This window comes from Triticum aestivum, chromosome 6B, assembly GCF_018294505.1.
Source record: "Triticum aestivum cultivar Chinese Spring chromosome 6B, IWGSC CS RefSeq v2.1, whole genome shotgun sequence".
In the NCBI taxonomy this organism is placed as follows: domain Eukaryota; kingdom Viridiplantae; phylum Streptophyta; class Magnoliopsida; order Poales; family Poaceae; genus Triticum; species Triticum aestivum.
In genome coordinates, this window is record NC_057810.1 from 411,915,169 (window position 1) to 411,940,387 (window position 25,219).

Below are 25,219 nucleotides of genomic sequence, written 5' to 3' on the forward strand. Positions count from 1 at the left end.
GAACGTCGACTACATGACACTTCACCATTATTTGGGCCTGGAGGAAGGCATGGGCAAGTAATAAGTAGATTATGGGTTGCTAGAGTGACAGAAGCTTAAATCCTAGTTTATGCGTTGCTTCGTTAGGGGTTGATATGGACCCATATGTTTAATGTTGTGGTTAGGTTTACCTTAATACTCCTTTTTGTAGTTGTGGATGCTTGCAATAGGGGTTAATCATAAGTGGGATGCTTGTCCAAGTTAGGACAGTACCCAAGTACCGGTCCACCCACATATCAAATTATCAAAGTACCGAACGCGAATCTTATGAACATGATGAAAACTAGCTTGACGCTAAATCCCAATGTGTCCTCAGGAGATCCTTCTTCATTATTATAATTTGTCCAGGCTGATCCTTTGCTACATAAAGGGTTGGGCCACCTTGCTGCACTTTATTTACTTTATTTACTTTTTGCTTGTTACTATTTATCTTTTCACAAAACTATCTATCACCTACTATTTCAGTGCTTGCAGAGAAAACCTTACTGAAAACCGCTTATCATTTCCCTCTACTCCTCGTTGGGTTCGACACTCTTACTTATCGAAAGGACTACAATAGATCCCCTATACTTGTGGGTCATCAAGACTCTTTTCTGGCGCCATTGCCGGGGAGTGTAGCGCTTTTGGTGAGTGGAACTTGGTAAGGAAACATTTATATAGTGTGCTGAAATTTTCTGTTACTTGTCACTATGGAAACTAATCCTTTGAGGGGCTTGTTTGGGGTATCTTCACCCCAACCAGAAGAGCAAAGAGATGCTCCTCAACATACTGAACTTTATGAAAATATTCACTTTGAGATTCCTTCAGGTATGATAGAACAACTGCTAGCTAATCCTTTTGCAGGAGACGAAACATTGCATCCCGATTTACACCTTATCTTTGTGGATGAAGTTTGTGGATTATTTAAGCTTGCAGGTATTCCCGATGATGTTGTCAAAAGGAAGGTCTTCCCTTTATCTTTGAAGGGAGATGCAATGACATGGTATAGGCTATGTGATGATACGAGATCTTGGAATTATAAGTGATTGAAGTTGGAATTTCACCAGAAGTTCTATCCTATGCATCTTGTTCATCGTGATCATAATTACATATATAATTTCTGGCCTCGCGAAGGAGAAAGCATCGCTCAAGCTTGGGGGAGGCTTAAGTTAATGTTGTATTCATGCCCCAATCATGAGCTCTCTTGGGAAATGATTATTCAGTATTTTTATGCTCGACTTTCTCTTGATAATCGCAACCTGCTCGATACTTCCTGTGCCGGTTCTTATATGCTGAAGACTATTGATTTCAAATGGGACTTATTGGAAAGAATTAAACACAACTCTGAAGATTGGGGTTCCGACGATGGTAAGGAGTCAGGTATGACACCTAAGTTCGATTGTGTTAAATCTTTTATGGATACCGATGCTTTCCATGGTGACGGTGTCAAAACCGGCGGATCTCGGGTAGGGGGACCCGAACTGTGCGTCTAGGCGGATGGTAACAGGAGACAAGGGACACGATGTTTTACCCAGGTTCAGGCCCTCTTGATGGAGGTAAAACCCTACGTCCTGCTCGATTGATATTGATATTGTGGATGTTTACAAGAGTGGATCTACCACGAGATCAAGGAGGCTAAACCCTAGAAGCTAGTCTATGGTATGATTGTAATGGTTGTTGTTGTTTTCCTACGGACTAGAGCCATCCGGTTTATATAGACACCGGAGAGGGCTATGGTTATATAGAGTCGGTTACAATGGTAGGAGATCTACATATCCGTATCGCCAAGCTTGCCTTCCACGCCAAGGAAAGTCCCATCCAGACACGGGACGAAGTCTTCAATCTTGTATCTTCATAGTCTTGGAGTTTGGTCGATGATGATAGTCCGGCCGATGATTGTTCGGCCGATGATGGTAGTCCGGCTATCCGGACACCCCCTAATCTAGGACTCCCTCAGTAGCCCCTGAACCAGGCTTCAATGACGATAAGTCCAGCATGTGTGTAGTCTTCGGCGTTGCAAGGCGGGTTCTCCTTCAGGTTCCACTTACCTACCGAACAGTGTCCGGCTTCCTCATCAATGTTGCGCGTCTTGGCTTCCACGCCCAATAATGGCCTTCTTCCACGCGTCGCGCGAATGTGAAAAGCCAGGGTGTCTTTTATGTTTTACCCCCTAGTTGTGCGAATAATCTTCCTCCCGCAAATACTCATCGGAGCGCTTTCGACCAAGAATCCATTCCATCATGGACCATCAACGCGGCTCCTCTTCTCGCGCTCCCAGCCCTTTGCCAGGAGATTGGAGGAGATGCTCTGTTCCGCACAACGAGCTGGTGAAGCTCCAAGCGGGGGGATATCTCCCTCCGGCCTTCATGGTTCCGGTTCGAGCCGGGCTGGCCACCTACAAAGGTGGGAAGCAAGCGGAGGTTACCCCAAATCCCAACAAAGGGGAGCGGGTATGCTTCGTCCCCTATCTGGTAAGGGGGCTCGGATTTCCTATACATCCATTCCTCCGCGGGCTCCTGGAGTTCTACGGACTCCAGCTTCATCACCTCACGCCCGCCTCAATCCTGCATATTGCGGGTTGCGTAGCTCTTTGCGAGCTATTCCTGGGCGTCGAGCCCCACTTCGCGCTGTGGAACAGGTTGTTCTGCCTTGTACCCTGCTCTCACGAGGGGTCCATATATCAAGTGGGCGGCGCCGAAATATGGCGCGTTGCCAGGACCGGATATCCATCCGGAACCCCTAAGAAGGCGTCCAAAGACTGGCCTTCGGAATGGTTTTATATAGAAGATGCTCCGCTGCCGGACCCTGTTCGGATCGGCCTCCCGGAGTTCAGTAATGCTCCTCTAAAGAAACGCCTTAGTTGGCATCCGCGGAGGCCCCAACTGGAGGAAGACAAGAGCGTCCAATATTTGATGGGCCGAATAAGGTTACTGGCCCATTCCGGGTTGACCATGATTGGAGTCATGGCAACATGCATTATGCGGGGGGTGCAGCCACTACAATACAGGGGACACCCCATGTGGGATTTCAACGGGGAGGACGATGCGACCCGTCATGGCCGCAAAGGGCCGGATTCGGCCGAAGACCTGGTGACGATCCTGTCCGGCCTGTATAAGGGGGAGAAGGAGGATTTCCTTCGGACGAACCCGTTAAATGGGTTCTCCATGAATAATCCCCGGCCTTGGGTAAGCGAACACTCTGCGTGCCCGACCCATGCTTTTTGAAACTTAAGTTTCTTATATTGTGTTCTTCTTTTGACGCAGGAGCTGCGCCGGATCATGGAGGACATGCTAAGTCCAGCTCCGCAACCCGACGATCCAGAGATCCCGGGATCCGGCCTCCAAAGAGGATCCGGACATAATGGTGGAGCTGATCGATGGGGTGTTCCACCAGCTCAGCATGGACAATGCTTTAGTCGCCATCACGGCCGACTATCCCGGACTATATCCGGCTTCCCAGGTGATTGCGACCGAAGTCCTGACACCGTCATTCCTTCCTTGCTTATTTCTGACCACCGTATATGATGGCGCTGTGCAGGAGGCGCCCCTAGGGCGAGAAGCCGAGCCCGCGGTGGCTGGCCAACAAAGGCCAGTCCAGACCAGTAGGCGGAAGAGGAGCACGGCGCGGACTGAAATGTCGCCTCAAAGGTGTAGCTCACAATTCATAATTTAGAGCAACGTTCCTAGGAAGCGTTTGAGTGCTCATGAGTTTTGTAGGGAAAAAAGCGTCCGCCGGACTACGGGCGTGGAGGTTGCCAATTCAACCTCTACCAGCCAGGCTCCAGCACCTGGTCTAGAGGGGGAGGCGAGCGCAAGGCGTGAGCCGGACGTTCCTTCGACGGAGGATGCCGACAGACTGTCCGCCACCAAGTCTGAGGTGGAGAGTGCCCTGAATCACAGGCGCCGCCGAACAGTATTTCATGACGCGTGCTTCTCCCCCGAGGTGTTGAATGCCTTTAACGCGGGGCACGCGCACCTTCGTGCTGCTCAAGATGGTTTTACCAGAGCCACGGAGCAGTATGTAAAAGACATACGGGTAAGAGAATTTAATAGTTGTATATGCCAGTAGCCCCCGAGACTTAAAGTAGTTATATTAACTGATTTAAGGATCATATGAAACGTAGGATCTCACCGAGAAGAATACACAACTGTCTCAGGAGCTGCAAGAGTGCAAGGCCCAACTTGAGGCCGCACTTTCTGGCACAGGAGGAAACACAGGGACCTCTCCTGGTAACGCATTATTTTAGGAAGATAAGTAGCGTTTGGCTTGTGCGCAAGTCTAAAAAATGACGTTGCAGGTGCTGCCGGACAAGATCCGGACAGGCAAGAACTTCTGCGCCAACTAAAGGCCGGCGAGAGGGTGCTGCATAAGGTGCAGCATGAAAGGAACAAGCTACAGGATTCCCATGCCCAGCTTGGAGAAGAGCTGAAAGGCGTTCGGGCTGAGCTGTCGGGCTCCGTTAAGGAGAATCAGTGGCTTTGTCGCGGCATCTATAGTAAGTGCTTGAGCGAACTCCTTTGAAAAGAAGAGTTCGGCGAGGAAGTCGATTTAATAGAATATGTCTGCAGGTATGCTCACGGGTCTCCCTGCGGAGGAGATGCCCGTATCACCGGGTGACCAACTTCCCGAATTTTTGCAACTGATCGAACGAGTTCGGCAGGCAATGAGCGGCGTCATCCAGGCTTTATGGCCAGCCTTCTCCTTACCCGAGGGTCTTGGGGAGCTTGCGGAGAAGCTTCAGGGAGTGTGGCAGCGCTTCCATTTATGGAAGATTTCGGCCTGCCGCCAAGGTGCCAGGGAGGCCTGGGCCATGGTAAAGACGCGGTACAAGAAGGCGGATCCCAACCACATGGCCGAAGTCGGACCTGTGGGGCCCGATGGGAAGGAGATCCCTGTGAGTTTAGTATACGGCCAAGTAGAGTTGGCCGCTAAATTTTCCCAACAGGACTGTAAATTAGACAACCTGTTAGACGGGATTGAGGAAGAATACAATCAGTCGATTTGACAATGTATTATAAAATGACATGTAAAATGCCTTCTAGCCGGATTGTAGATCATTTGTCTTTGCCGACCCTTTCGCTTCGACCTTGGGACCCTAGAGTCCGGAGTGTGTCCGAATACCTTCTCGGTTATGAAACAACCAGGGTATGCATGGAGACCAGGCGTAGGGGTCATTAGTGCTTTATCAGACAAGTGCCCAACTAGTTATGTTATATTACATGGGTAGTAAGAAACATCTTCCAGGGAGAATAGTTCCGTTATGGGTTCCTTTCCTCTGGGGGTGGCATGCCCTAAAGTGCATGTACGGACTGCGAAAAAAGCAGAAAAACATCTGGGGGCAGATAAATAAGTAGATAAAAAATCATCTTTTAAGTCACCGACCGAATATTCCCTTAAGAACGCTAGCTTTCGGCTTCACCCAGTCTGAGGTACACATCCGGCTGACCCGGCAGTAGCAATCGCAGAGGTGCTCCCTTTACCTCCTAGCCGAACAATCGGGAACGTAGGGGTAAGCACAGGAGCCAGGCAACCCAGCTTGGCCAAAACTTAAGTCATATCGATGCATATAATGGTGAATAAAAGGTACATGTGGAGGCTTGACACATGTGCTGGGCATGAAGCCCTTATAATTAAGCTTCTGGTAAAGAAGCCCCCAGGTATAATGAGTGCGGATAGCACATCAGTTGCGCGCGAACATTGCGCAAGTAGGCCCTTTAAGGCTTGGATGAATAGGGTTGAGAAGAAAAAGATAAACAAAAGGCAGCTGAAGTAAAAAAAATGGACGGGGGGGGGGGGGGGGGGAAGGGACGAACTCTTAGTCCGGCACTAGGCATAGAATCTTCGGAGGCGGGCTGCGTCCCATGGGTTCGGCTCTAGTCGGTTATCCGATGCATTTCATAGATGGTACGCTCCGCCGGTCAGGACTTGATCGATGATGAAGGGGCCCTCCCATTTGGGCTTGAGCTTGTCCTTTTTCTTGTCCGTCAGGCGTAGAACCAGTTCGCCAATGTTGTAAGTCTTGGCCCGTACTTCTCTGCTTTGGTATCTTCGAGCCTGCTACTGATAGAATGCGGAACGAGCCTTGGCGACGTCGCGTTCTTCCTCCAATGCGTCCAAGCTGTCCTGCCGATCCAACTCGGCTTCTCTTTCTTCGTACATGCGCACTCGAGGTGAGTCATGAATTATGTCGCAGGGCAAAATTGCTTCTGTGCCGTATACCATAAAAAATGGTGTGAATCCGGTAGTACGGTTAGGCATTGTCCGCATCCCCCAGAGTACGGAGTCGAGCTCCTCTACCCAGTGCGTGTTAGATTTCATAAGGGACCGCACTAGTATGGGTTTGATGCCGCTTATTATTAGACCATTTGCTCGTTCCACTTGACCGTTGGTTTGAGGATGATAGACTGAAGCGTAATCGAGCTTGATGCCCATATTTTTGCCCCATGTTTTAACCTCATCAGCCATGAAGTTCGTGCCGTTATCGGTGATGATGCTGTGGGGGACACCATAACGGTGTACTACCCCGGATATAAAGTCTATCACTGCTCTGGACTCTTCGGTTTTAACTGGCTTGGCCTCTATCCATTTGGTGAATTTATCCACCATGACCAATAGGTACCTATGCTTGTGGGTTCCCCCTTTAAGTGGTCCAACCATGTCAAGCCCCCAGACCGCGAACGGCCATGTAATGGGTATAGTTTTGAGGGCGGTGGGTGGCATATGGCTCTGATTAGCAAAGAGCTGACAACCGACGCATCTTTGGACTAAGTCCTGAGCATCTGCTCGGGTCGTCGGCCAATAAAATCCTGTACGGAATGCCTTCCCTACAAGGGCCCGAGCTGCGGCGTGGTGTCCGCCTAGTCTGGCATGAATTTCAGCCAGGAGGTTTCGCCCTTCCTCTTCGGAGATACACCTTTGAAGGACTCCGGTTGTGCTTTTCTTATAAAGTTCTCCCTCATAGACCTTGTAGGCTTTAGATCGCCGGACAACGCAGCGGGCCTCATTTTCGTCTTCGGGAAGCTCCTGTCTAAGCAAGTAGGCGAGGAATGGTTCTGTCCATGGGGCAATTACTGCCATTATGTCGTGGGCAGAAGGTGTTATGTCATCGGCTGAATCGCCGGTTGGTGCGGCTTGTTCCGGTTTGTTATTTCCGGACTCCTCTTCCCATAGTACGGATGGCTTGAAGAGCCGTTCCAGGAAGATGTTAGGAGGGACAACGTCGCGTTTTGCGCCGATGCGTGCCAGTACGTCGGCTGCTTGGTTATTATCCCGGGCTACGTGATGGGATTCAAATCCTTCAAACCGGGCTGACATTTTTAGGACAGCGTTGCGATATGCTGCCATTTTTGGATCTTTGGCATCAAAGTCTCCGTTTATTTGGGATATTTCGAGGTTTGAATCCCCACGCACCTCTAGGCGTTGAATGCCCATGGAGATTGCCATCCGGAGACAATGTAAACGGGCCTCGTATTCGGCTGCGTTGTTGGAGTCCATGTACATTATCTGAAGTACGTATTGGACTATGTCCCCGGTCGGGGACGTTAGTACGACACCAGCCCCCAATCCGGCTAACATTTTAGAGCCGTCGAAGTGCATAATCCAATTGGAGTATGTGCCGTACTCTTTAGGGAGTTCGGCTTCGGTCCATTCAGCGACAAAGTCAGCCAAAACTTGTGACTTTATAGCTCGCCGAGGTTTGTAAGTTATATCAAATGGTAAGAGCTCAATGGCCCATTTTGCAATCCTGCCCGTCGCGTCGCGGTTGTTTATAATGTCGTTAAGTGGTACTTCAGAGGCCACTGTTATCGAACACTCTTGAAAGTAGTGTCGGAGCTTCCGGGATGCCATGAACACCGCGTATGCTATCTTCTGATGGTGCGGGTAACGGGACTTGCAGGGGGTTAACACAATGGATACGTAGTATACTGGTTTTTGAAGAGGGAACTTTATACCCTTCTGTCTCTCGTTTGACAACGAGTACTGCGCTTACAACTTGATGCGTTGCTGCGATGTATAACAACATTAGTTCGCCTAGGTTGGGCGCAGCCAGTACCGGATTTGTTGCCAATATGGCCTTTATTTCTTCGAGTCCGGCGGTGGCAGCATCCGTCCACTCGAAGTGTTCGGTGCGCCTAAGGAGGCGATAGAGGGGCAATGCCTTTTCTCCTAGACGGGAGATAAAGCGGCTTAGAGCCGCCACGCATCCAGTCAATTTTTTTATTTGCTTGAGGTCTTTTGGGATATCTAGCTGTGACAGAGCTTGGATCTTGGCTGGGTTTGCTTCAATTCCTCTACCGGATACGATGAAGCCCAGCAGCTTTCCAGCTGGTATGCCGAAAACGCATTTTTACGGATTCAGCTTGATGTCATATGCTCTGAGGTTGTCGAATGTGATCCTCAAGTCGTCTACTAGAGTTTCGACGTGTTTAGTTTTGACAACTACGTCGTCTACGTATGCCTCTACTGTTTTGCCGATCTGGGTAGCCAGACATGTCTGAATCATGCGCTGATATGTTGCGCCGGTGTTTTTAAGTCCGAAGGGCATCATGTTGAAGTAGAATGGTCCATATGGAGTAATGAATGCCGTTGCGGCTTGATCCGCTTTTGTCATCTTGATTTGATGATAGCCAGAGTATGCGTCCAGGAAGCACAATGAATCGTGCCCTGCGGTGGCATCGATGATTTGGTCGATGCGGGGGAGGGGGAAGGGATCTTTTGGGCAGGCTTTGTTTAGGTTTTTGGAATCGACACATAGGCGCCAGGATTTGTCCTTCTTTGGTACCATTACCAGGTTTGCTAGCCAATCCGGATGTTTGATGTCTCTGATGAATCCGGCTTCCAATAGTTTGGCTAGCTCTTCTCCCATTGCCTGTCTTTTGGGTTCGGAAAATCGTCGAAGAGCCTGTTTGACTGGCTTGAATCCTTTTAGGATGTTTAGGCTGTGTTCTGCCAATCTGCGTGGGATTCCGGGCATATCCAAGGGGTGCCAGGCAAAAATGTCCCAATTTTCCCAAAGGAATTCTCGCAGTGCGGCGTCTACATCATGGTTCAATTCTGCCCCGATGGAGGCCGTCTTTGTCGGGTCCGTTGGGTGGACCTGGAATTTTACTATTTCATCTCCTGGTTTAAAGGAGGTGGACTTGGATCTCTTATCGAGTATCACATCGTCCCTATTCACCGTAGAGCGCAGCGCGGTGAGTTCCTCTGCCGCTAGGGCTTCGGATAGTGCCTCTAAGGCTAATGCGGCTGTCTTGTTTTCGGCGCGGAGTGCTATGTCCGGATCACTAACGAGAGTGATTATTCCGCCGAGCCCAGGCATTTTGAGCTTCATGTACCCGTAATGGGGTACGGCTTGAAAAATTGTGAATGCCTCTCGTCCTAATATAGCGTGATATCCGCTGTTGAACGGGGCCACTTGGAACGTGACTTCTTCGGATCTGTAATTGTCCGGCGAGCCGAATACCACATCGAGTGTGATTTTTCCTGTGCAGCGCGCCTCCCGGCTAGGGATTATTCCTCTAAAGGTTGTGCTGCTTCGCTCAATGCGGCTCCAGTCTATTTCCATTTTTTGAAGGGTTTCCTCGTAGATGAGGTTTAATCCGCTGCCGCCATCCATGAGGACTTTTGTAAGTCGAAAGCCGTCCACTATTGGACTAAGTACCAGTGCGGCTGGAGCTCGGGCTGTTCGGAATTTAGGTTCGTCGCTGGCGTTGAAGGTGATGGCTGTGTCGCTCCATGGATTGGTTGTTGCTACTTGGTAGACTTCGGCGAGGCTGCGGATTGTTCGTTTCCGCATATTATTTGATGCGAAAGTCTCGAAGACTGTTGATACCGTACCGATGTTGTTGGAGTGGTTTTCCGGGGCTAGAAGCTCCTCTCCACTTTTGGCCACCTGCCGTAATATCCAACATGCTCGAAGGCTATGTGTTGGGACGGCGCCTTCTGTACTGTGAATTTTACAGGGTCCGCTAAGCCATCCCTCCAGTACGGTTCCGTGCCCTTTATGGGGTTTTTGCTTTTTGGTTTTTGTATCTGGTGCCTGAGTGTAATGCACCCTTTTGTTGCGGACTAGGGTTGTATTCGGGGCCGGATTGTCCCAAAACTTATTTTCGGTTGTCCGGAAACTCTCCATCGCACAGTACTTTCGTACTATGGACGCCAGGTCGGCGAAGCGTGTAATTTCACGACGGCTGACGGCGTTCAAGATTCCCTCGTCCGTGCAATTATTGCAAAAAATTGAGATTGCGTTTTCCTCTCGGCAGTCCTTTATCCTGTCCATAACCAGGAGGAATCTGGCCCAGTAGTGATGTACTGTCTCAGCGGGCTCTTGCCGGATTAGAGATAGATCACATATGTCTGGGCGGGTGGGTGGAATTAAGTCCGGAACCCTACCCATCTCAAGGCTCGAGGCCGAGAAGTTTCCAAATTTGGAAGCTTGGATTGCTGGACGTTGTCCAACGAGTCTGGTCTGATGCCTGACTTTAAGTTCAGTGCTTGATCGAAGTCCGTCCCTCCGCGGGAATCCGGCATGGGGGGTTCGGGAGCCCGGACATGACTAGTTTTCAATACAGGAGAAGAGTCGCCGCATTGTTCCTCTACCACTGCAACGTGGTGGGTGACCTGGGGAGAGTTAATCTCTCTCAGATCGGTTTTAAGCCCAATCTGATTGTAGTCTGTAGCGACTCCCAGGGCGGCGATGCGATCCAAGAGCTCGTTTACGGACGAGAGCTCTATTGGATCCAGCCGCTCGGCGAATTCCGAGCTGACGTGAAGATTGCTTTTGACGACTTGAGAGGTCATTGTCGAAGCGGTGGCCGGACAGGCGGTCATAAGAAAACCACCTAGCCGGATAGTTTGGCCGGCGCCAAGGCTCCTTTGGCGAAAATACCGTCCTTGAAGACGGGAGGAGGCATCCTTCCTATCGGTGACGGCACAGAGGAACTCTCAATGAAAGCACCAATGTCGGTGTCAAAACCGGCGGATCTCGGGTAGGGGGTCCCGAACTGTGCGTCTAGGCGGATGGTAACAGGAGACAAGGGACACGATGTTTTACCTAGGTTCGGGCCCTCTTGATGGAGGTAAAACCCTACGTCCTGCTTGATTGATATTGATATTGTGGATGTTTACAAGAGTGGATCTACCACGAGATCAAGGAGGCTAAACCCTAGAAGCTAGCCTATGGATGATTTTAATGGTTGTTGTTGTTGTCCTACGGACTAGAGCCATCCGGTTTATATAGACACTGGAGAGGGCTAGGGTTACATAGAGTCGGTTACAATGGTAGGAGATCTACATATCCGTATCACCAAGCTTGCCTTCCACGCCAAGGAAAGTCCCATCCGGACACGGGACGAAGTCTTCAATCTTGTATCTTCATAGTCTTGGAGTCCGGTCGATGATGATAGTCCGGCCGATGATAGTTCGGCCGATGATGGTAGTCCGGCTATCCGGACACCCCCTAATCCAGGACTCCCTCACATGGATTTAGCTCTAAGTATGGACTTGACTCTAAGATAGTAGCTACTTTTTGTGAAACTTTTGCTACTCACGTTGATCTCCCTAAAGAGAAGTGGTTTAAATATAATCCTCCTATTGAAGTGAAAGTAGTTTCACCCATTACAGTCGAAGAAAAGACTATTACATATAGTGATCCTATTATTCCTACTGCTTATGTCGAAAAACCTCCTTTTCCTGTTAGGATAAAAGATCATGCTAAAGCTTCGACTGTTGTTCGTAAGAGTAATACTAGGACCTATACACCTCCTGAGCAAATTAATGTTGAACCTGGTATTGCTATGATTAAAGATCTCTTGGATGAGGACTTAGATGGGCATGTTATCTCTTTCTTGGGTGAAACTACTAATATTGCTAGACCTGATACTAAGACACGTAGACCTGCTGTAGGCACGCATGTCATTTCTGTTAAAATAGGAGATCATTGTTATCATGGCTTATGTGATATGGTTGCTAGTGCTAGTGCGATACCTTATGATCTTTATAAAGAAATTATGCACGATATTGCACTTGATGAATTAGAAGACATTGATGTTACTATTGAGCTTGCTAATAGGGACACCATTAAACCTATTGGGATTGTTAGAGATGTTGAAGTCTTGTGTGTGAAGATTAAATACCCTGCTGATTTTCTTGTTCTTGCTTCCCCACAAGATGATTTTTGTTCCATTATTTTTGGTAGACCCTTCTTGAATACTGCTAGTGCTAAGATTAATTGTAAAAGGAAGGTTGTCACTGTTGGCATAGATGGTATGTCTCATGAGTTTATTTTTGCCAAGTTTAGTAGACAACCTCGTGAAAGGGAACCACCTAGTAAGGATGAAATTATTGGTCTTGCTTCCATTGCTGTTCCTCCAACTGATCCGTTAGAACATTATTTGTTAGACCATGAAAATGACATGTTTATGAAGAAAAGGGAAGAAATAGATGAAGTGTTCCTTCAACAAGAACCTATGCTGAAACATAACCTTCCCGTTGAAATTCTTGGGGATACCCCTCCACCCAAGGGTGATCCCGTGTTTGAACTCAAACCATTACCTGATAATCTTAAGTATGCTTATCTTGATGAAAAAGAAATATATCTTGTTATTATTAGTGCTAACCTTTCAGAGAAAGAAGAAGAAAGATTATTGAAATCTCTGAAGAAGCACCGAGCTGCTATTGGATATACTCTGGATGATCTTGAGGGCATTAGTCGCACATTATGTCAATACAAAATTTCAGTGGAGAAAGATGCCAAACTAGTTAGAGACCTCAAAGACGATTAAATCCCAAAATGAAGGAAGTTGTAAGAAAGGAGATACTAAAGCTCCTTGAGGCAGGTATTATTTATCCCATTGCTGATAGTGAATGGGTAAGCCTTGTCCATTGTGTCCCTCAAAAGGGAGGTATTACCGTTGTTCCTAATGATAAAGATGAATTGATCCCGCAAAGAATTATTACAGGCTATAGGATGGTAATTGATTTCCGTAAGTTAAATAAAGCTACTAAGAAAGATCATTACCCTTTACCTTTTATTGATCAAATGCTAGAAAGGCTATCCAAACACACACATTTTTGCTTTCTGGATGGTTATTCTGGTTTCTCTCAAATACCTGTGTCAGCGAAGGATCAATCTAAAACTACTTTTACTTGCCCTTTTGGTACTTTTGCTTATATACGTATGCATTTTGGTTTATGTAATGCACCTGCTACCTTTCAAAGATGCATGATGGCTATATTTTCTGATTTTTGTGAAAAGATTTGTGAGGTATTCATGGATGACTTCTCCGTCTATGGATCCTGCTTTGATGATTGTTTGAGCAACCTTGATCGAGTTTTGCAGAGATGCGAAGACACTAGTCTCGTCCTGAATTGAGAAAAGTGTCACTTTCTGGTTAATGAAGGCATTGTCTTGGGGCACAAGATCTCCGAGAGAGGTATTGAAGTTGATAAAGTCAAAGTTGATGCTATTGAAAAGATGCCATGTCCCAAGGACATAAAATGTATAAGAAGTTTCCTTGGTCATGCCGGCTTTTATAGGAGGTTCATTAAGGACTTTTATAAAATCTCTAGGCCTCTGACTAATTTATTGCAAAAAGATATTCCTTTTGTCTTTGATGATGATTGTGTAGAAGCATTTGAAACACTCAAGAAAGCTTTGATCTACACCTATTGTTCATCCACCTGATTGGAACTTACCTTTTGAAATTATGTGCGATGCTAGTGATTATGCTGTAGGTGCTATTTTAGGGCAAAGAGACAATAAGAAATTGAATGTTATCCAGTATGCTAGTAAGACTCTTGATACTGCCCAGAGAAACTATGCTACTACTGAAAAAGAGTTCTTAGCAGTTGTGTTTGCATGTGATAAGTTTAGACCTTCTATTGTTGATTCCAAAGTTACTATTCACACTGATCATGCTGCTATTAAATATCTCATGTAAAAGAAAGATGGTAAGCCTAGACTCATTCGATGGGTTCTCTTGCTCCAACAATTTGACTTGCATATTATTGATAGAAAGGGAGTTGAGAACCCCGTTGCAGACAACTTGTCTAGGTTAGAAAATGTTCTTGATGACCCACTGCCTATTAATGATAGTTTTCCTGATGAACAATTAGCGGTTGTCAATGCTTCTCGTACTGCTCCTTGGTATGTTGATTATGCTAATTACATTGTTGCCAAATATATACCGCCTAGTTTCACATACCAGCAAAAGAAAAAGTTCTTTTATGATTTAAGACATTACTTCTGGGATGATCCACACCTTTATAAAGGAGTAGATGGTATTATTAGACGTTGTGTGCCTGAGCATGAACAGGAACAGATCCTATGCAAGTGTCACTCTGAATCCTATGGAGGGCACCGCGCTGGAGATAGAACTGCACACAAGGTACTACAATCTGGTTTTTATTGGCCTACTCTTTTCAAAGATGCTCGTAAGTTTGTCTTATCTTGTGATGAATGTCAAAGAATAGGTAACATTAGTAAATGTCAAGAAATGCCTATGAATTATTCTCTTGTTATTGAACCATTTGATGTTTGGGGCTTTGATTATATGGGACCTTTTCCTGCCTCCAATGGTTATACACATATTTTAGTTGCTGTTGATTACGTTACTAAGTGGGTAGAAGCTATTCCAACTAGTAGTGCTGATCATAACACTTCTATTAAAATGCTTAAAGAAGTTATTTTTCTGAGGTTTGGAGTCCCTAGATATCTTATGACTGATGGTGGTTCACACTTTATTCATGGTGCTTTCCGTAAGATGCTCGCTAAGTATGATGTCAATCATAGAATCGCATCTCCTTATCACCTGCAGTCTAGTGGTCAAGTAGAGTTGAGCAATAGAGAGCTCAAATTAATTTTGCAAAAGACTGTGAATAGATCTAGAAAGAATTGGTCCAAAAAACTTGATGATGCATTATGGGCCTATAGAACTGCATACAAAAATCCTATGGGTATGTCTCCATATAAGATGGTTTATGGAAAAGCATGTCATTTACCTCTTGAACTTGAACATAAAGCATATTGGGCCATTAAGGAGCTCAATTATGATTTCAAACTTGCCGGTGAGAAAAGGTTATTTGATATTAGCTCACTTGATGAATGGAGAACCCAAGCATATGAGAATGCTAAGCTTTTCAAAGAAAAAGTCAAATGCTGGCATGATAAGAGGATACAAAAGCGTGAGTTTAACGTAGGAGATTATGTGTTATTGTTCAACTCTCGTTTAAGATTTTTTGCAGGAAAACTTCTCTCAAAATGGGAAGGTCCCTACGTTATCGAGGAGGTCTATCGTTCTGGTGCTATAAAAATCAACAACTTCGAAGGCACAAATCCGAGGGTGCTAAACGGTCAAAGAATTAAACATTATATTTCAGGTAATCCTATCAATGTTGAAACTAATATTATTGAAACCATAACCCCTGAGGAATACATAAGAGACACTTTCCAAAACATTCTAGACTCTGAAAAGGCATAGGTACGTGGTACGGTAAGTAAACCGACTCCAAAACATCTCTAATGGCAATTTTTATCAGTTTTGGATTATTTAAGAATTTTAGGAAGAAAGAAGTACTCCTAAAGGGACACAAGGCTCCCACGAGAGAGGAGGCCGCGCCCCCCTGTAGGGCGCGCCCCCGTCTCGTGGGCACCTCGTGTGCCTCCCGGACTCCGTTTTCTTGTATGTTACGTATTTTGGTTGGTAAAAATTCATTATATATACTCTCGAAGGTTTTGACCACCGTATCACGCAAATATCCTCTGTTTTCATTTCGAGCTGTTCTTGTTGCAGATTTGGAACAAGATGTCGTCCCAAGATTCGGAGGGAGAGAGCTACATGGCTGATTATATTACAAACCCAAAAGTATATGGGGATGTGGAGCAATATGGCTGGACCACAGAGGAAGAAGAAGACTATGATCCAAAGAGGAAGGAGGAGACAAGCTCCGATGAAGAGGACGATCCACTACCTCAACCTGGTGATATGCATGTGGAGTTCAAGAAGTCAAGCCTCCCTAAGGTCCATTCTATCCCACCAGGTTTTTGCAGGACATCAAGGCAACACTATGCAAAAAGATAATGAAACTTGAGCTCGAGAATGAGGATCTGAGGGAGGAAAATTTTAGCCTCAGACGCAAGCTAGAGAAGAAAAATGCAACAACTCCACCATCATTACCGCCTCCATCACCTCCGAGGAAATAATCACATGGGTATGGGCACTCCCCTTGGCAACTGCCAAGCTTGGGGGAGGTGCCCCAGTATGTATCACCATCACACTCCTATTTCTACCGCTTTATTTAGTTTGATCCTTTTAGTAGTATCTTGATCTAGTAGTTTGAAGTTTTTGATATCAAGTAGTTTTGAGTTTTGCATTGTGATCTCTTTATGTAATCGAGTCCGTGTGCTATCTATAATAAAGATCAGTGTTGAGTCAAGGGCTTTGCCATGTTGCTATGATCTTGTGAAAGTAGAAAGAACAAAAGAGTCATATTGATCTTATGGATAGTGATAACTTCACACATAGAAAGTATGAGGCATAAAAATTGTTGAGAGTTGATGAACGTAGCCTTGGTCATTGTTGCAATTAATAGGAAGTGATAAGGAAAGAGGGTTTCACATATAAATATATTATCTTGGACATCTTTTATGATTGTGAAGCACTCATTAAGTATGACATGCTAAAAGAGTTGATGTTGGACAAGGAAGACAACGTAATGGTTTATGTTTTCCGACATCTCAGTTAAAGTATATTGTCATTGACCTTCCAAACATGTTGAGCTTGCCTTCCCCCCTCTTGCTAGCCAAATTCCTTGCACTAAGTAGAGATACTACTTGTGCTTCCAAATATCCTCAAACCCAGTTTTGCCATGAGAGTCCACCATACCTACCTATGGATTGAGTAAGATCCTTCAAGTAAGTTGTCATCAGTGCAAGCAATAAAAATTGCTCTCTAAATATGTATGACTTATTAGTGTAGAGAAAATAAACTTTGTACAAACTTGTTATGGAAGTAATAAAAGCGACGGACTGCATAATAAAGGTCCACATACAAGGGGCAATATAAAGTGACGTTCTTTTGCACTAAGATTTTGTGCATCAACCCTAAACGCGCATGACAACCTCTGCTTCCCTCTACGAAGGGCCTATCTTTTACTTTATGTTTTTACTTTATGCTTGAGTCAAGGTGATGCTCACCTTTGCCTTTTTATTTTTATCCTTTGGCAAGCTCCTCGTGTTTGAAAGATCATGATACATATATCCAATTGGATGTAAGTTGGCATAGGCTATTATTGTTGACATCACCTAAAGGTGAATACGTTGGGAGGCAACACAATAAGCCCCTATCTTTCTCAGTGTCCGGCTGAAACTCTATAACCACAAGTATTGCGTGAGTGTTAACAATTATAGGAGACTACGAGATAGTTGAGTATGTGAGCTTGCTGAAAAGCTCTATTATTGACTCTTTCTGATGTTATGATAAATTGCAATTGCTTCAATGACTAAGATTATAGTTTGTTAGTTTCCAATGAAGTTTTTGAACCATACTTGACATTCTGAATTGCTTATTACTTGAGCATAGGAAATCATATGACAAAATCCATATATGTTGTTGTTATTAGAATGATCATGATGCCCTCATGTCCGTATTTTATTTTTATCGACACCTCTATCTCTAAACATGTGGACATATTTTTTGATTTCAGCTTCTGCTTGAGGACAAGCGAGGTCTAAGCTTGGGGGAGTCGATACGTCCATTTTTCATCATGCTTTTATATCAATATTTATTGCATTATGGGCTGTTATTGCACATTATATCTCAATACTTATGGCTATTCTCTCTTATTTTACAAGGTTTACTATGAAGAGGGGGAATGCCGGCAGCTGGAATTCTGGCTGGAAAAGGAGCAAACATTGGAAACCTATTCTGCACAACTACAAAAGTCCTAAAACTCCACAAAACAACTTTTTGGATTTAATAAGAATTTATGAGCGAAAGAAATAGGCCAGGAGGGCCACACCCTGTCCAGGAGACAGGGGGGTGCGCCCCCCTGTAGGGCGCGGCCCCCTATCTCCTGGGCCCCATTGTGGGCCTCCGGCGTCCATCTTCTGCTATATCATCACTTTTAGCCTGGAAAAAATTGTGGGCAAGATTACGGGACGAAACTCCGCCGCTGCGAGGTGGAACCTTGGCGGAATCAATCTAGGGCTCTGGCGGAGCTGTTCTGCTGGGGACACTTCCCTCCAGGAGGGGGAAATCATCACCAACATCATCACCAATGATCCTCTCATCGGGAGGGGGTCAATCTCCATCAACATCTTCACCAGCACCATCTCCTCTCAAAATCCTAGTTAATCTCTTGTATCCAATCTTGTATCAAAACCACAAATTGGTACCTGTGGGTTGCTAGTAGTGTTGATTACTCCTTGTAGTTGATGCTAGTTGGTTTACTTGGTGGAAGATCATATGTTCAGATCCTTTATGCATATTATTACTCCTCTAATTATGAACATGAATATGCTTTGTGAGTAGTTACATTTGTTCCTGAGGAGATGGTTGAAGTCTTGCTATTAGTAGTCATGTGAATTTGGTATTCGTTCGATATTTTTATGAGATGTATGTTTCCTTTCCTCTAGTGGTGTTATGTGAACATCGACTACATGACACTTCACCATTATTTGGGCCTAGAGGAAGGCATGGGGAAGTAATAAGTAGATGATGGGTTGCTAGAGTGACAGAAGCTTAAACCCTAGTTTATGTGTTGCTTCGTTAGGGGTTGATATGGACCCATATGTTTAATGTTGTGGTTAGGTTTACCTTAATACTCCTTTTTGTAGTTGCAGATGCTTGCAATAGGGGTTAATCATAAGTGGGATGCTTGTCCAAGTTAGGACAGTACCCAAGTACCGGTCCACCCACATATCAAATTATCAAAGTACCGAACGCAAATCTTATGAACGTGATGAAAACTAGCTTGACGATAATTCCCAATGTGTCCTCGGGAGCTCCTTCTTCATTATTAGAATTTGTCCAGGCTTATCCTTTGCTACATAAAGGATTGGGCCACCTTGCTGCACTTTATTTACTTTATTTACTTTTTGCTCGTTACTATTTGTCTTATCACAAGACTATCTATCACCTACTATTTCAGTGCTTGCAGAGAAAACCTTACTGAAAACCGCTTATCATTTCCATTTGCTCCTCGTTGGGTTTGACACTCTTACTTATCGAAAGGACTATGATAGATCCCCTATACTTGTGGGTCATCAATGGTTATTTCTGGAGATCCTTTTAAGGCTAGTGTTTCCCAACCATCAAATACTCGTATCAAAGGACTTATTACTAAGGAGAAATGGCTGTTTACTGAACCCTATGCAGAGATTCCTTCGCTACAGCTGCTAATTGAAGCCGATCGATTGGATGAACAGTGAGAGTTGCGGGGGGGGGGGGGTTGGATGAACAATGAGCGGTGGCGTTGCCTCGGGATGAACAGGAACCCATGGTGTGGAGGGCTGGATGAACAGTACATGGTGGAGGGGTGGTTGAACAGGACCCCGTGGTGTGGAGGGCTGGATGAACAATAGATGGTGGAGGGGTGCCCATGGAGGGGTGGTTGAACAGTAGCCGGTGGAGTAGCGCACGGTGGAGGCTGGATGAACAGGAGCCCGTGGAGGCTGGAGGAGGTCGACGGTAGCCCGTGGAAGCTGGAAGAGGTCGACGGTGGAGATGAACAGTATCCCGTGGAGTCCTGTTTTGTGGTGCGCCACACCCCTCCCCCCCCCCCCGTTTCGACCGTAGCGCTCCAACACAAGTCCGTTTCTTCCGTTTTGAGGTACGCCACACCCCTCCCGATCAACAGGACCCCCGTTTCGACCGTAGGAGGTCCGTTTCCTCCGTTTTGCGGTACGCCACACCCCTCCCGGTCAACAAGACCCCCGTTTCGACCGTAGGAGGTCCGTTTCCTCTGTTTTGCGGTACGCCACACCCCTCCCGATCAACAGGACCCCATTTCGAATGTAGGAGGCCCGTTTCCTCCTTTGTGCGGTACGCCAGGCCTCGTTTCCATCGCCTGTGCCGTCCAAGCCCTCCCGATGAACACGACCACACATTCCGTTCCGACCCAGCCGGTTGGCTCCCACGCGTTCCGTTTCCTCCCGATGAACACGACGCATTCCGTTGCCTCCGCATGAACACGACGCATTCCGTTACCTCCCCATGAACACGACGACGACGTTGTTTCTCCGTTCCGACCCATCCATGTACATATGCGCGAGTAGGCGTTCGAGACCCCGCCCGTATGTACACATACATGGCCATATTTTCTTTCTTGCACCCTGGCCGCTATACGTACGTGTACATGCTACATGCACGCCTCTACTATGACACGTGCGCGCCTCTACAACGACTAGTATGTACGTAGACGTTCGCGACCAGAATGACAACGCTACGTACGCTTCCACCAGGTGGGTCCCGACTGTCAGGCACTTCCTTGCCTGCGAAGATGTAGCTGGTGTGTCCCAGCAGTCAGGGGGCAAATCTTTTTTTTTTGCTCGGACACACTTCCTTGTGTGCGAAGGTGTCGCTGGTGGGTCCCAGCGGTCAGGGGGGCGAATCGTTTTGTTTTTTTGCCAGGACGCACTTCCTTGCGTGTGAAGATGTAGCTGCAGGGTGCCAGCAGTCAGGGGGAAACCTTTTTTCGTGAAATACAGTGGCCCGTCCGGTGGGTCCCAGCTGTCAGGTGGAGGAATCATTATTTTCCGCGTAATAAGGAGGCACTTCCTTGTTGTGGCCGTGGACCCAGCTGTCAGCCTCTCCACGTATAGTCCATGTCCGATGGAAGTCGTTCCTTGACCATGTTGACCAGGCCAGGCCGAGAGCACTAGGGCGGTGGACGACGGTGGGGCCTAGGAAGGGGACGACGGGGAGCCGGGGAAGACGCGACAGTGGAAGCCCGCATGGAGAGGAGTACGAGGGTTCACTGGTTCGGCTGCGGTGTGAGGCTGCCGTCACCGTAGGGCCTGGCCAGCGGTGGGAATAGTAGGGGCGGTGAGGCCTCCGCGGCAGCACAGCCGGCCATGGGAGGCAGGAGCATGCGGCACGACCGGCACTGCTTTGGGCGGCTAGAGCAAGAAGACCAGAGGTTGAAGAAGCACTACGACCGTTGGATGGACATCGTACGGTCACTAGATCTAGAATCGTTCATATTGACTAAAGTTGACAAAGGCCCCCGTCCCAGTCAACTTAGTAGGCCCACAAGTCAGCCTCCTACCATGGTGGGTCCCAGCTAGCAAGGGGAGTATTCATTATTTTGTGCGTAATAAGGAGGCACTTCCGGTGGGTCTGAGCTGACAGCGTGGGGAACATTTTTTTCACGAAATACGCTCGCCCGTCCGGTGGGTCCCAGCAGTCAGGGGGAAACTTTTTTTCACGAAATAAGGTGGCCCGTCTGGTGGGTCCCTGCTGTCAGGTGGAGGAATAATTATTTTGCGCGTAATAAGGAGGCATTTCCTTGCGGCCGCTTGGACCCAGCTATCAGCCTCTCCACGTACAGTACTCTTCCGATGGAAGTCGGTCGTTGACCACGTTGACCACGTCGCGCCGAGAGCACCAGGGCGGTGGTCTGGACGACGGCGAGGCCTAGGAAGGGGACACCACGGAGCAGGGGAAGACGCAACAGTGGTAGCCCGCACGGAGAGGAGTACGAGGGTTCACTCGTTCGGCTGCGGCGTGAGGCTGCCGTCGCCACAGAATAACAGGGGGTATGGGTGAGTAGAGGGATACCCTGGGCCAGCGGTGGGAGTAGTAGGGGGCGGTGAGGCCTCCATGGCATCACAGCCGACCATGAGAGGCAGGAGCACGAGGCACGACCGGCGCTGCTTTGGGCGGCTGGAGCAAGAAGACCAGAGGTTGAAGAAGCACTATGGCCGTTAGATGGACATCGTACAGTCACTGGAGCTAGAATCGTTCATATTGACTAAGTTGACAAAGCCCTCCGTCCCCGTCAACTTAGTTGGCCCACAAGTCATCCTCCCACTATGGTGGGTCCCATCTAGCAGGGTGGGTATTCATTTTTTTGTGCGTAATAAGGAGGCACTTCCTTGCGTGCGAAGATATAGCTGGTGGGTCCGACATGTCAGCGGGGGGAATGTTTTTTTCGCGAAATACAGAGGCCCTTCTGGTGGGTCCCAGCTGTCAGGTGGAGGAATCATTATTTTGCGCGTACAATCCACGGCTGATGGATGTCATTCGTTGACCATGTTGACCAGGCCGCACCGAGAGCACCATGGTGGTGGACGATGGCGAGGCCTAGGAAGGGAACGACTCGGCAATGGTTGCCCACGTGGTGGGGAGTACGAGGGTTTACTGGTCCGGGTGCCGTCGCCAGAAAATAACAGGAGGTGTGGGTGAGTAGAGGAATGGCCTGGCCAGCAATGAAGTAGGGTGGGGCGGTGCGGCCTGTGCGGAAGCACAACCGACCATGGGAGGCGGGAGCAGGCAGTCCCGCCGGAGATGGTTTGGGTGGTTGGAGCTAGAAGATCAGATATTGAAGAAGCTGCACGGCCGTTCGATTAACATCGAACGGTCACTGCTGCTAGAATCGTTTGTGGACTAAGTTGACAAAGCCAAAATACACGTCAACCTAGTAGACCCACAAGCCAGCCTCCAAATCTATCCCAAACAGCATACAGCCCGAAATTTCTAGCCGGATACAAATTAATTTTAAATCTAAATATTCCTTAATTTAAATTCAATGAAATTTTACCCGCACAAAAACAATGAAATTTAAAATATCAAAATCCGAAAGAATACAATATTTGGGAACTAATTGCCTGTTTGCTGTATTTTTTCATTTTACAACCCATTTATTATTACTTATAGCCCATTTCTTATTACTTATAGCCCATTTCTTATTACTTATAGCCCATTTTCTAGGCAAAATGCATCCCTCCTCATCTTGAAAGATTTCCGGCCCATCAGGGCGTAGAAAAGCAAGTAGGCCTATGTTGGTTATTCTGCAAAAAACAAAATAGTTGGCTAGCCATTTTTCAGAAAGGAAAAAAACAAACTGGGCTGGTCATGTGCTAAATATATGAAATAAAAGCCTGTGCTAGACGGGCCATGGGTCCCGCACAACCCAGTTGATACCCTTCTCCGTCCCGAAAAAACAAAATTACTGCGCGCGCTGCTGGGTCCCTACTGTCATCCTCACCATGTACCGTCATGTCCTTATTCCTCTCGGTTGTTGACCATGTAGACAACACCGGAGGGCGGCGCCGCGGCGAGCGAACCAAGGCGGAGGACGATGGTGAGGCCTCGGACGGGAACGAACAGGAGCCGGGGAAGATCACAGCCAGCCGTGGGAGGCGGGAGCAGGGGGTCCCGCTGGCGCTGGTTTGGCTTTGGCGGCTCGAGGAAGAAGAGACTGAAGAAACACGACAGACGTTGAATGTCAATCAAACGGTCAAGGTTGGCACAATCGTTTTTTGACTAAGCGGACACCAAGTAGCATACTTTTTTATATATAGGAATAAAACTGCGAGGAAAATATGTTCATCTGCAGTCCTCCTCACAGGGAACGTTCTCCACATAAGTGACTAGCACCCTTGGTTTTCAACTGAGAGGTATTGGGTTCGAGTCCGAGGAACTCTCAATTTTGTCCTCCTTCCTTCCTTGCAAAAAAGGGAAAAAATCAAAGACTTGGGAAGGCATACAGAACAAGCTAGTGTAGAAGTAAAGAGACGTTGCCGAGTTTTAGAAAAAAGAAAGACGTGCTCCTGTAGCTGGTTCGAATCCAAACATAGACTATGACTATATATGGTGCTGTGCTACTCTGCAAGTAATGAAACTAACATATCCAACATTTGCTTCTCCTCTTCTCTACTTACTCTGCCTAGCATCAAAAGCTCTGGCCACAGCAACCATGTCCGATGGCTGCTCATCCACCTGCTCTTCAGCAGGCAACAACCAGATATGCGCCAAGTCGCCACCTGTACCATCGCCTGTGGGTCTCATCACACCCCCGCCGCCACGCGCACTGCAGCCGATTGCTCATCACAACCCGCTGTCGTTGGTGTGGTGCCACTGCTGCAAATCACGCAGAGTCATCCATCGCATCTCAACCACAATCCGCAACCCTGGCCGAGTCTTCTACAAATGCCAGAATCATGGGGTAATAATATGTTTAAGTGTTGTTCTGCTGCTTTCAGTTGCTGATTTTTTTAATAGTTTGGTTGATGATCTTCCAATTTGATTCGTGCAGAAAAGGGAAGATTCGTGTGATTTGTATTTCTGGGAAGTTGCTGATGTGGGGGAATGCAACTACGCTGATTATTTGGTTAGCCGAGGAATCCCAATACCAGCAGGTTGGGGTGTTGGACAAGTAACTGAAGGAACGACAGAAGAGGAAGATGCAGAGCAGAAGGTTAAAGATGCAGTTCCTCTGATCATGGCCAAGCAACAGCTGCTGAACGGCCTTGACAACAATGAGGAGATGAAAGAGCTTGTGAAGATAATGGGCAAAATCGATGTGCTCTGTAGGATGATTGTCTCTTTATTTGCAGTGTATGTAGCACTCGTGATGTATTCAGTGGCTACGACATGAGCACTTTGCTGAAACTAGTAATGAATGAAACCTGTGTAGCAGGCTGGGCGTAGTGTTGTGAACATCTAATGATTTCTATTAACGGAAATCAGGGGGTATCCCCTTTTGCTCATATAAATAAATAGATAGCAGAGGCCCTGTCGGGTCAGCTTTGTTCTCATTCGAAGACGTCGAGCAAATTGCAGTCCAACAGCAAACTATGTCATCAAATTCAAGTTTCACAGCCAAATATGAGTACAACTAAACAACAATGTCATCATGTTTTAGTTGTCATACAATCACCAAACACAAATCAGCATACATAACAAGTGATGTTCTCACAGCAAAATACTAAACAACATGTTCATCAGGTTTCAGTTGTCATAGCAAACACAATTTCACATAGTAGATAAAAAAACGTCTTCTGACAGGCAAATACGACAAAAGCAATGTAATCATCATCCGCAGCAGCAGCGTCAACATCTTCGCCATGTGTATCAGTCTGAATCGTAATTCCCCACGGTGTCATCTTCTTCTTCGTCCTCAACGTCCTCGAACGTTGGCTTCTTCTTGATCAACTCTTGTATGTCCACAGCACGACAGGCAATCTTTTCGCCGGCGT